The sequence below is a fragment of the Equus asinus genome, chromosome 9 (assembly GCF_041296235.1).
Source record: "Equus asinus isolate D_3611 breed Donkey chromosome 9, EquAss-T2T_v2, whole genome shotgun sequence".
Taxonomy (NCBI): Eukaryota; Metazoa; Chordata; class Mammalia; order Perissodactyla; family Equidae; genus Equus; species Equus asinus.
In genome coordinates, this window is record NC_091798.1 from 46,485,240 (window position 1) to 46,497,240 (window position 12,001).

General features: G+C 36.5%; 1 protein-coding gene across 26 annotated transcripts in view; it reads left to right on the plus strand.

Moving 5' to 3' along the window:
- The window catches only part of LOC123290210 (uncharacterized), a 140,626-nt gene that overhangs the window by 8,229 nt on the left and 120,396 nt on the right, over positions 1–12,001 (plus strand). For 25 of the 26 annotated variants that reach the window (XR_011505831.1, XR_011505830.1, XR_011505840.1 and 22 more), the window contains exon 2: positions 11,367–11,515. The gene's annotated coding sequence lies outside the window, so the exon portion shown is untranslated. Of the gene's footprint in view, positions 1–2,098; positions 2,196–11,366; positions 11,516–12,001 lie in introns of all 26 variants that reach the window. The other variant, XM_070517452.1, reaches the window with a different exon arrangement.

Genomic DNA, 12,001 nt, shown 5'->3' on the forward strand with positions numbered 1-12,001 from the left:
TACAACTATGTCTCGGGGGGCTTTGGGGAGAAAAAGGAAAAAAAGAAAATCTTTAAAATAAATAAATAAATAAATAAAAATAAAATGTTGATGCAAAGCACTAGAATATTAGATTTGGGAATTATCTGCTTTGTTACTTAGTGCTAGTAGCCACTCAATAAATGTTAGGTACTATTATTATTAAAGTATAGAGAGGGAGAAATAGACCAAGGACAGAATTTGGGCAAATATAACAGCATAAAAACAGTAGACACTTTTTATTTTTTACGTTTATGAAACAATAGTGGCTGTAGTTATCTTTAATGGAATGATGGCTATGTGCCAGTTGAATTGTATCTATTATTATTCTATTCTGTTCTATTATTATCTATTGTAATTAATCATTATTATCTATTACTTAATCATTATACTAACCACATTACAGAGTAAAAAATAGAGCTTAGAAAGCTAAATTAATTTTCCCAAGGCATCACAGCTAGTAAACTCTTACTTCAGAGTTACCACAATGTATACCTATATTATATTTCTTCTTTGAGGTGGGATTTGATAAATGTCATAGACACTGTTTGGAACTAAACATGGCCTTAAACATCATGATATCCAAATATATTATTTTACTGATGAAGAAATTTGTCCTTTGAAAAGTAAATGATTGTTCTGCGTTTCCTGAATCTAAATGTACAGCTTTTTTGTTATGTGCTCACTTATGTTCTTGCTTATTCTCCCACTGGGATCTGAAACGTTGCAGGACATGCTCCTTGCCCTTTGACTGTGGGGACTAAATTTAATAGAGACAGCTGAGTAATCTGTGCAATCTAGAATTATGCCTTGTCGGTTCTAGCTTATTTTTCTGGTTGAGCTCTGCCATTTTTGATGCCCATAGACTTTTGACCAGTTAACTATTTGGACTTGAGTTTGTATGAATTGTATGCTCAACTTTGAGCATATCATTTCTAGACTGAACTGTTTAGTTCTGAGATTCGTAGCATGCTTAACTTGTGATTCTCAGCAGCCAGCTCGTGATAATCATTTGGCATTAAAATACTCCTTGAACTACATCTAGTTACTTCCCAAATGGTTGCTCCCCTCTACTACTTGGTTTCCTGAAGAGCATATAATCAAATAGGTTCCTTTAAGCTTTTACACTGTAAGTCAATTACTTTGGTTTGTGTTGTGTGTGTTTGCACATGCGCATGCATTTGTATTAGCCTCCTCATCGTAGTCATTCTTTCTTCTAACTAAATTGGTCCAGTGAATGTTACTAAATGCCTTGTAGAGGCTGACATCTAGAATCATGAAACTCCAAATGTCCATACTGGCCTGGATCAGTTTCCTGGGCTGCACATGGGCTGAGATCTTCACATCTGCTGGTATGAGCCAGGGAAGCACAAATGATTCTTAGTTCCCAACGTCACATATATAGCCCACTTGTTCTCTATCAGGATGGAGAAGTCTCACCCACATGTTTTCACCTATAACTAGGGGACAGTGAGAAAGGAGTTTCCAGACATTAATATGTTTCCTTTTGGAGGCCCTTAAGGAACTGGACCTTGACAGCCCAAACGTTTTTTTCTGGGAAACGGGGGTTTGTGGTATGCATCCTTTTTGTGAGGTGTAGATATTCTCAGGGTCTTTAGGAATGTTCAAACACTTTTTCTGGAATGTCAGTGATTGTGGGCGGAGTACATTCTATGGCCTCAAAGTCTTATCTACTCTTTTCTTCCTAACCTGAAACTTCAGCATTCATTCTTGTGTTTTGAAGTGGTTTTATCCCCCATGGTTTTCATGTCGCACATGACAATATTACCCACGGGGTGAAAGGATGAGATAAAGGTCCCTCTCTAGTGACAGAGTTCACTGTATGGGTTAAAGTCTTGAACATCCCTGTGGGAGTTCCTGTCTTTTTTTTTCTTGAAGCCAAAGGCTAGAACAATGTGACCATTAGATCTCCTTAAGCTCCAAGACCCTGTGATCCAGAAAGAGCTGACTCTCTCTTGGCTCAGGGGACCTAACTTTCGTTGGAGCTTTTGTCACAGTGAAGCAAGCTAGGAAGTCATTTGTCCAGTTCTGACTGGCCCTTTCTTCTATCCTCTTGTAGGGCACATGGCTAACTTGATTTCTGAGGAAAAACAACTGGTCCAGGCTCTAAAAGAATATATCCTTTTGAATGAAGCCAAACTCTCTATGATAAAAAGGTAAAGATAATCCGTTACTCCCACAGTCTGCTTAGGACCTTGCCCTTCTCTCACTCTCCAAACATAGAAATTAACATGAATATGATCCTCTAGGGTACCTAGCAGAAGTAAATGCAGATCTTCTCTGAAAGGACACACTTTAAATCCAGGCCATACAGGCCCTGCTGAATATGAGTTCAAATTCTAAATTACAAAAACAATTCACTGTAACTATCAACAGAAACAACAGAAAGCAGAATTTAAATTAGACCCTCAAGAACTTCAGATAATAGAATAGAGGCTTTTAAGACAAATGTATTTAAAATAATTAAACAATAAAAGATGAAATAGAAAACAAAAGAAAGCAATGCAGTTCTATCAAAAAGGCCAGGCAGAAGCAAATATATATTTTAAAAGTTTTAAAAAGTTCTTGAAACTGTAAACTCACTGGATAGGTTAAACAACATGTACTGGTTATTAAGCTATTCAAGAGACATCTTGGATCTAAACTTACCCTTCTATACTCTGCTTTGATACTGGAGATAGGACTTGGCAAACTACACTTCTCCGTTATCCGTTTGCTTCCTGTCAGATTCTGCCAACTCGAGGCTACTAGAGGTAGACTAAAATGCAGCAGGAAGAAGAAATGGCCTGCACTCCTGTTTTGCTTTCTGTTCCTGTGAGTGTTAATCCATCAGTACTTCTAAATTTCAGCATTGGTAGTTGTTTCTAGTTTCCAGTTTTTCCCCCAATCTCCTAGAAGCAGCCTTACTGTGTCCCTTCATAGATAGCAGTAACATCATCAGTGCTCTTTCTTCAAAGGCTTGAGTCCTAAACCCTTGGTGCCCCCCACTCCAGCTCCAGAAACGGTCAGACAACATCATCTCCTCTGGAAGTCTCGGTTATTATAAGCTCTGCAGAGTCCCTAGATTTAAACGAGGATCCTACTCATACTTCTTCCTTTGTTCCCCTGGCTGTAGGGGTGGGAGCTGCTTTCTACAGTTGTTATCTCTGTGTTATATCTCAGTGTTTGCCTTCTGTCTTTTCATTCCCTGTAGTGAATTCTCTTTGATTTAATGGTGTGGTTTCACAGCAGATTAGTAATAGCTAAAGAGAGAACAAGTGTCCTGGAAGAATGCCCGGAGAAATCAACCAGACATAAAAGACCATATATTATGTGATTCCATTTATATGAAATGTCCGGAGTAGACAAATACATAGAGACAGATATTATATTAGTGATTGTCTAGTGTTGGAGTTGGGGGGAGGAGATTGGGGTGTGAATGCTAATGAATATAGGGTTTCTTTTGGGGTGATGAAAATGCTCTGCAATTAGTGGTACTGTTTGTATGATTCTGTGAATACACTAAAAACTACTCAGTCGTGCACTTTAAATGGATGAATTTTATGGTATGTGAATTATATAAAATCATATGTCACTTGATGGGGATATGTTCTGAGAAATGCATCGTTAGGTGATTTCGTTATTGTGCAAACATTATAGAGTGCACTTACACAGACCTAGATGGCATAGCCTACTACACACCTAGGCTATATGGTTCTAATCTTATGGGACAACCATTGACTGAACCATTGTTATGCAGCTCATAACTATATCAATAAAGTTGTTACTTTAAAAAGTGAGTTCACTCAATTTTACATTTAAGACAAAAGATCCTCAGTTATGATGAATGGTAGAATCCCTTTACTTCATCAAGGGAAAAATGTTGATCAAAGAACATTTCAATGAAGGATTCCATCAATTGTTGATTTTCGTGATGAAGGTAGAATTGGTTGGCTAGCAGGGAAAAGCCATAATTTTTCAGAAATTTATCTTTTGTTCCTTAGGTGCTCTACTAAAATATGCATTAAAAATAAAATTGTAGAAATAGCTCTGAATATAATAGTAATCACAAGAAATGTAAATGCATTAAACTTAGCAATTAAAAGAAATATTCGTTTAATATTCAACAAATACAGAGTGCATACTTTACGCTAGGCTCTGTTGTAAACACTTGGGACATCAGTGAGCAAAATAGACAAGAAGTCTTGTCTTCATGGAACTAACATTCTAGGCAAGGGTAAAAGACAATACAGTATACCAGATAAGTATGTTGTATAGTATGCTAAAATATAACAAATGCTGTGAAAAAAGAAGAAAAATAGATTAGGGAAAGCAAGAGTGGAGGTGCTGGGAAGCTACAATTTAACTGATATATTCTCAGATTCAATAAACAATTTTAGCTATATTATGTTTACAAAAGAGACATGAAATCTGAAAATACGGAAAGGCTAAAGTTAAATAATTGTAAAATATATACCAAGCAATTATTAAAGAAAGCTAATATGACAAATTAATATCAGACAAAATGATCTTTAAGGCAAATAATGATATTATGGATACTAAGCTTGTTTAGGCATTACAATGTAGCATACAAACATTAAAACAAATATTTATAAAATTACTGGGAAGAATTGATAAAGCCATAATCATTATAGGCTATTTTAATATACATACACAGTCCTTGATAGATCAAGCAAATCAGAACACACTTAAGTTGTAGATGATTTGAACAACAAGATTAATAAGCTTGGTATAATGAATACATATAGAACCCTGCATGCTCATTTCAAGTGCATATAGAACATTAAAAAAAAAATTCCTGGGGGCCAGCCCCGTGGCTGAGTAGTTAAGTTCATGCACTCCGCTTTGGCAGCTGGGGGTTTCACCAGTACAGATCCTGGGCGCTGACATGGCATTGCTCATCAGGCCGTGCTGAGGCGGTGTCCCACATGCCACAACTAGAAGGACCCACAACTAAAATATACAGCTATGTACTGGGGGGATTTGGGGAGAAAAAGCAGGAAAAAAAAAGATTGGCAACAGTTGTTAGCTCAGGTGCCAATCTTTAAAAAAAAAAAGAAGTTGACTCAAGAACAATTAAAGTTAAAAAAAAAAATCCCCACACACTAGGTCATAAGACAAACTTCAGTTTTATGAATAGATATTAAACAGAACATGTTCTCTGATCACCACTTCATGAAGTTAGAAAATAACAAAAGTAACTTTTAAAAGTTCATGTTTAAAATTTTTTTAATGTACATATAAACAGCTAATGAATCAGTAATGATAGCATTATAGAAATTAGAAAATGTTTTTTTTTTTGAGGAAGATTAGCCCTGAGCTAACTACTGCCAGTCGTCCTCTTTTTGCTGAGGAAGGCTGGCCCTGAGCTAACATCCGTGCCCATCTTCCTCTACTTTATACGTGGGACACCTACCACAGCATGGTGTGCCAAGCAGTTCCATGTCCGCACCCGGGATCTGAACCAGAGAACCCTGGGCTGGCGAGAAGCGGAATGTGCGAACTTAACCACTGTGCCACCGGGCCGGCCCCAGAAAATGTGTTGAATGGAATAAATATAATAAAAATATTATATATCAGATCCTGAGGGATACATCTAGATTGTCTTGGAGGGACATTTACAGCCTTAAATACCTAAATTACAAAGGAGGAAAGGCTGGAATTAATGAGCTAAGCTTTGTTAAGGTAAATGAAAATTATTCATTTTATTTTAGGGCTCAAATGCTGCAATCACTTTATCTTTTAATTGTAAAATTGATTTTACAAGGATGAATCTTATCTATGTTCCAAATGTTAAGAGAATCTTTATAGTTCTTTCAAACAGTTTTGTTGATTAGCACATGAAGACATAATACCTTAATTATCAGGAAGATAACCAATCTCTTATGATAAATATAGTTGACATCTTTAATGAGCATATATTCTTTCTACAACAATTATTTCTAAAATGTTCCTTTCCTATAGCAAGTACTTACAGTCTCAAAGTTATAAGGTAAACATACTTTGGAGTTATTAAAACAAATCTTTCAACATTACTTAGAAACTTGATTGCATGTAATGACAAGATAAAAAATAAGTATAGATATAAATTAAACTTTGTACAAATAGATATTAAAGATTTGGTAATCTTTTCCTTATCTATCTAACTAGTTGTAATCATAATATGACTTGTCTTTTCAAAATACCTTTAAGAGTCCGCTGTGCTTTCATAGTTTGTTCAAGCTGTTAACTGAGGCTTGCCAACCCCTGACTTCATTTATACTTGTCTAGACAAATCAAATTAGCAATTGTGGGGCTTACAGTTTTCTATTTCCACAGTGTCCAAGACTGAGTTAGAAAAATAACAATAGAGGAAACCCCCGAGAAAGTAGAAGAAAGGAAATAATTAAGAAAAAGCAGAAATTACTGAAGTAGAAAAAAAGATGCAATTTAGAGAATTATCAAAACCAGAGTTGGTAATGTTTGTAAATATTAAGAAAACAATCAATCCTCTGGCCAGGTTGGTCAAGAATAAAAGAAAGAAAAAATACAAATAAACAGTATTAGAAGTAAAAATTGGGACATAACTATATATACATTGAGGTTGAAAATGAATAAACAAACTGATTCAAAATTGGGTAAAGGGTGTGAATAGATGTTTTTCCAAAGAAGATATGCAAATGGCCAACAAGCATATGAAAATATGTTCAATATCACTAATCATTAGTGAAATGCGAATCAAAACCACAATGAAATACTACCTCATATCCATTAGGATGATTGCTATTAAAAAAAAAAACAAAAACAAAATAATTAGTATTGAAGAGGATCTGGAGAAATTGAAACTCTTGTGCAGTGTTGGAGAGAACGTAAAATGATACAGCTACTATGGAAAAAGAGTATGGTAGTTCTCAGAAATTAAAAATAGAATTACCATATGATCCAGCAATTCCATTTCTGGGTATATATACCCAAAAGAATTGGAGGCAGGGTCTCGAAGACTTACTTGTACTCTTATATTCATAGCAGCATTATTCACAACAGTCAGAAAGTAGGAGTAATCTACGTGTCCATTGACAGATGAATGGATAAACACAATGTGGCATATATACATACAATGGAATATTATTCAGCCTTATAAAGGAATAAAATTCTGACATGCTACAATATGGGTGAACCTTGGCTAGGTGGATTAAGCCAGTCACAAAAAGACTAATACTGCATGATTCTATGTATATGAGGTATCTAGAGTAGTCAAATTCATAGAGACAGAAAGTAGAATGTGGTTTCCAGGGGCTGTGGGGAGAGGAGAAAATGGGAAGTTGTTGTTTAATGAGTATAGACTTTCAGTTGCAAGATGTAAAAGTTCTGGAGATTGGTTGCACAACAGTGTGAGTATATGTAACACTGCTGTACTCTTAAAATTGATTAAGATGGGGTCCAGCCCTGTGACTGAGTGGTTAAATTTCCACATACTCTACCTCAGCGACCCAGGTTCATGGGTTCAATTCTGGGTGCAGACCTGCTCCACTCACCAGCCATGATGTGGAGGTTTCCCATGTACAAAAAAATGGAGGGGGATTAGCACAGATGTTAGCTCAGGATGAATCTTCCTCAGCAAAAAAAAAAAAAAGTTTAAGATGGGGCCCAGCCTACATAGTGGTTAAGTTTGTGTGCTTCACTTTGACGGCCTTGGGTTCATGGTTTAGATCCCTAGTGGGGACCTACACACCGCTCATCAAGCCATGCTGAGGTGGTGTCCCACATACAAAAAAAATAGAGGAAGATTGGCACAGATGTTAGCTCAGCAACAATCTTCCTCACACACACACACACAAAATGATTAGATGGTAAAGTTTATACCCCAATTAAAAATATTTTAAATTAATAAAAGATTTTATGAACAACTGTATGCTAATAATTTTGAAAAGTTAAATGGTTAATATCTTAGAAAACTGAAAACATGAATAGACCTATGATTGCTAAAGATGTTAATTCAAACTTTAATTCTGCCAAAAAAAGATAGTAACCACTGTTAACTTTGGTTCCCACATTTTGCTGTGATTGACCTCAGCCCTTCTCATCTCAGCCAGTGAGAGCAGTGAGGGAAGAGTTGATGGGTAGGGCAGGTTGGAGGCTATGTCCCTTCTCTATGTGGTCCCTTCACACTTGGAGCATTAAATTCCATTGCTTCCCCCACCCCTGCTTTGCATTAGCCAATCTAATCTCTTCAGTCTTTCCCCAGTAGTCTCTGTTTTGAAATTGTCTTTGTACAACTTCTGCCTGGAAACCTTTGTTTTCATTAATTTTTCCAGTTGGGGTCCATTTAAAATAGCTGCTCAAGAGGCTTGATAAGATTCTGGGAAGCTCTCCCACTTGCCTACTCCCTGATGGTTCATGCTGGAAAAATGTGGATCTGACATTTCACGTGCTTACTTTGAAATTGCTCATTTTGCCCTGTTCTATTTTGGACTTTCCCCATTGTCAACTGTTCCATGTATTCCCCCTGGTGTTATGGGTGGTAGCTTGATAGTTAGGTGTTGAATCCAGGATTCCTGAGGTTGGGGGAGAAGGGGACAGTTACTTTGCTAAGAATGCTCACCTTTTCAGCTAGCTGCAGAGAACCAGACTCCAGTGCAGGCTGTTTGTCTGCTTGTTGCTGCCCTAGGGTTCTCATGACATACTGGATGCCCGGTTCACAGCACTCTTCCTGCACTGTATACTCAGCTGTCTGACCTATTAAGACACGTGGATAGTTTCTTGGCTATCTTAAGTTTCTTATTTCTCAGATAAGATTGATTGAGAGGTATTTTTGGAATAATGACAATGATTTTATCACCCGCCCTCCATTTACTTGTGCATTCAACATTCAACAAATATTTAGTGAGTACTTATCATGTGCCAGACACTGCTTTTCGGAGCTAGGCTACAGCAGTAAAAAACAAACAAAAACATAATTCTAGCCCTAGGGTAGCAAGAAGAGACATAAAAACAACAAACATAATAAGTAAATTATTTAGTAGTGTAGAAAGTGTTAAGAGCCATGGAAAAAAGAAAATGTAAAACAGGGTAAAGGGGATCTGGAGTGCTGGAAGTCGGGACTATTTGTACTACTAAATAGGATGGTCAATGTAGTCCCTTCAAAGAAGTGATATTTAAGCCAAACAGTGATGTGCGGAAGATAGATGCGTGGCTATACAAGGAAAGGATGTTCTAGGTATAAAGAACACCTATAGCAAAGATCCCAAAGGAGGACTGTGTCTGGTGGGTTTAAGGAATAATGGAAAGCCAGAATGAGGAAGGCACAGAGTGAGCAAGGGGGAGAGTAGAAGAAGAGGAGGTCAGAGAGGCAGCGAAGAGCCAGCTTAGGTAGGACCTTGTAAACCATGGTAGACTAATTTTTACTGAGTGAAATTGGGAGCTTTTGGAGGATTTTGGTCAGAAGAGTAACATGGTCTGTTTTTGTTTTCAAAGGATCCCTCTGGCTCCTATTCTGAGAATGGGCTTTTTGGGAGCAAGTGTAGAGGCAGGTTGGCCTGTTAGGAAAGCTACTGGAAAAACTTAAATAAGAGAAGATGGTGGCTTGGCCCAGGGTGGTGGTGGCAGAGTTGGTGAGAAGTTGTCATATTCTAGTTTAATTGTGGAGGTAGAACCATTGTTATTTCATGATGAAGTAGAGAAGGAGAGAGACAGAGAGAAGGAGAAGGAGTCTAACGTTTTTAGCCTTAGATCGAGTTGGAAGAATAGAGTTGCTGTCAACTGAGATGGGGAAGGGAGTGAATGGGTGGAGCACGTTTGGGGGCAAAGTTTAGCAGTTAAATTTGAGTTATTTGTTATACTTCTAAGTATACTAAGTATTCTAAGTATTTGTTATACTTCTAAGCAGAGACATAGAAATTATACATTCATACTGTAAACAAAATGAAGACTATACAAAAATATTTTGATTTCAAGATGCTTTTGGCAGAAAGTAATAGTTTAAACAATGGGGAAAATGTAATACCATACATAAAAAGAAATCCTGAGATAAGGCACTTTTAGGGCTAGCTGATAGAGAGGCTCAGGTTCTTTTCATCTTTTCTTTCTGTTGCTGTTGACATAGCTGCTTCTCAGATTAACTCTCTTCAACCAGGGTGTCTTTAAGGTGTCATATTTAGACACAACACAATATTCAGCTAAAGAGCCATTTCTTACTTTTATTTATAACACTGAAGGAACCTTTTCCATTGTCTCCCGGTAAACTTATGTCTCATTGGCATAAATTGCATCACTTGCTCAAGCTAAAAGAAATCACTGACAAGGGTCACAGTACCGCCATGATTAGCTTTGAGCCTTGGACTGCTCAGCACATGATCAGTGAATGGCCCTAGCTTTCCCTGAAGCAAATTGCTGTGTGGAAGGGGGTGGATACCTGAACAGAGTTATTTTCATAGGAAGCTGGAGGGGGGTTACCAACATGACAGGAAAGTTGGCAACCAACATGACAATTGTAGGAATAAAGAAGCAAGTAAAACCCATTCATAATTTCCCAGTGAGATGACCATGATGTCTATGTTTCCAGGCTTTTTTTTACATACACTGGCACAAAAATATTATTTATTTTAGCCAATTTTAGTTAAGTTTTAACCAAAATTGGATCATAACATTTACTATTTCATAGTAGGTTTCTAGCTAATGCCTTTTTGTTAGTAAATATGGATTTCATCATCATTTTAATGGTGCCATATTCTATTATGTAGCGATATCATAATTAATTTAATAAATTCCCTCTTGTTGAACATTTTAAGTATTTGGAAAAACGTTTCAGTGAACGATGTTTGTTATACTTCCATCTTTGCACACTTGCTGAAAGTATAGTCATAGAAATGAAATTGTTAGATTCCAGACTTGCAGAGTTGTCCTTCAGAAAGAGTATATCTCACTCTCTGTGTGTGGATGTACTTATCTTCTTTCCTAATCTATTCAACCAGATATTGGTGATATGTTTGCTGATCTGGAGGCAGTTATAACTTAGTGATTAAAAGCATTGGTTTTGGGGTTACACTTACCTGGGCTTATATCCTGACTCTATTATTTACCAGTTATAAGACCTGGGGAAGTCATGTGACTTAAACTCTCTGAGCCGATTTTATCTGTATAGTTGGAGTTGGCGGGGGAGGTGTTAATACTTGATTCATGGGATGATTGGGAAGATTATTGGAGATAATGTTTTTAATTCCTTATTCTAGGGCCTGATACATACTAAATTCACAATATTTGAGAGACGCTTTTAAAATTTGTTATAAAATATCTTAATTTGGATTTAATTATTTTTGTCTTTTTGTTTTTTCCCCCAACAAATCCCATAGCTGGACTGAGAAAAGAGATGCTCTGAACCTTATAATTCCTGAAGATAAGGAAGACTTAGGAAAATTAGTGGATGTATACAAGGTGCTGAAGCATCTAAATAAGGATTGGTCATTAGTGGAGAGCTTTATCCTCCAGGACCCATGCATTGGTGAGCTGAGCTGTATGTTTGTGTGTGTGTGTATGTGTGTACTGTGTGTGCATGTGTGTACGTGACCTTTCCCTCATATTTATGAATCTCTCTCTGAGATTGTGAGGGTATTTGAGAATGCGTTCCTTGAAACTTTATTAGATCTCACAAATAAAACTGTCAAGACCTGGGGAATTTTTTAGAGAGAGGTATTTGATGTATTTTCATTTCCTTAATGTCTGTTGGTCTAATTAAGCTTTCTTTTTCTTCTTATGCCTACTTTTGTCATTTTGTTTTTTCTAGGTTTTAAAATGTATTGGCCTATACTTGTTCATAGTTATTAGTTTGTGATATTAAATGTCCTTTGTTTTATTGATTATTTTCATTCTTAACAGCATTTGCTGATTTATATCTTTTTTTCTTGACGATTTTGACTATTTAAAAAATATTTTTAAAGAATCAGCCTTTGTTTTTATTTTTTCTCTATTTTTTATTTTATTGTAAAAT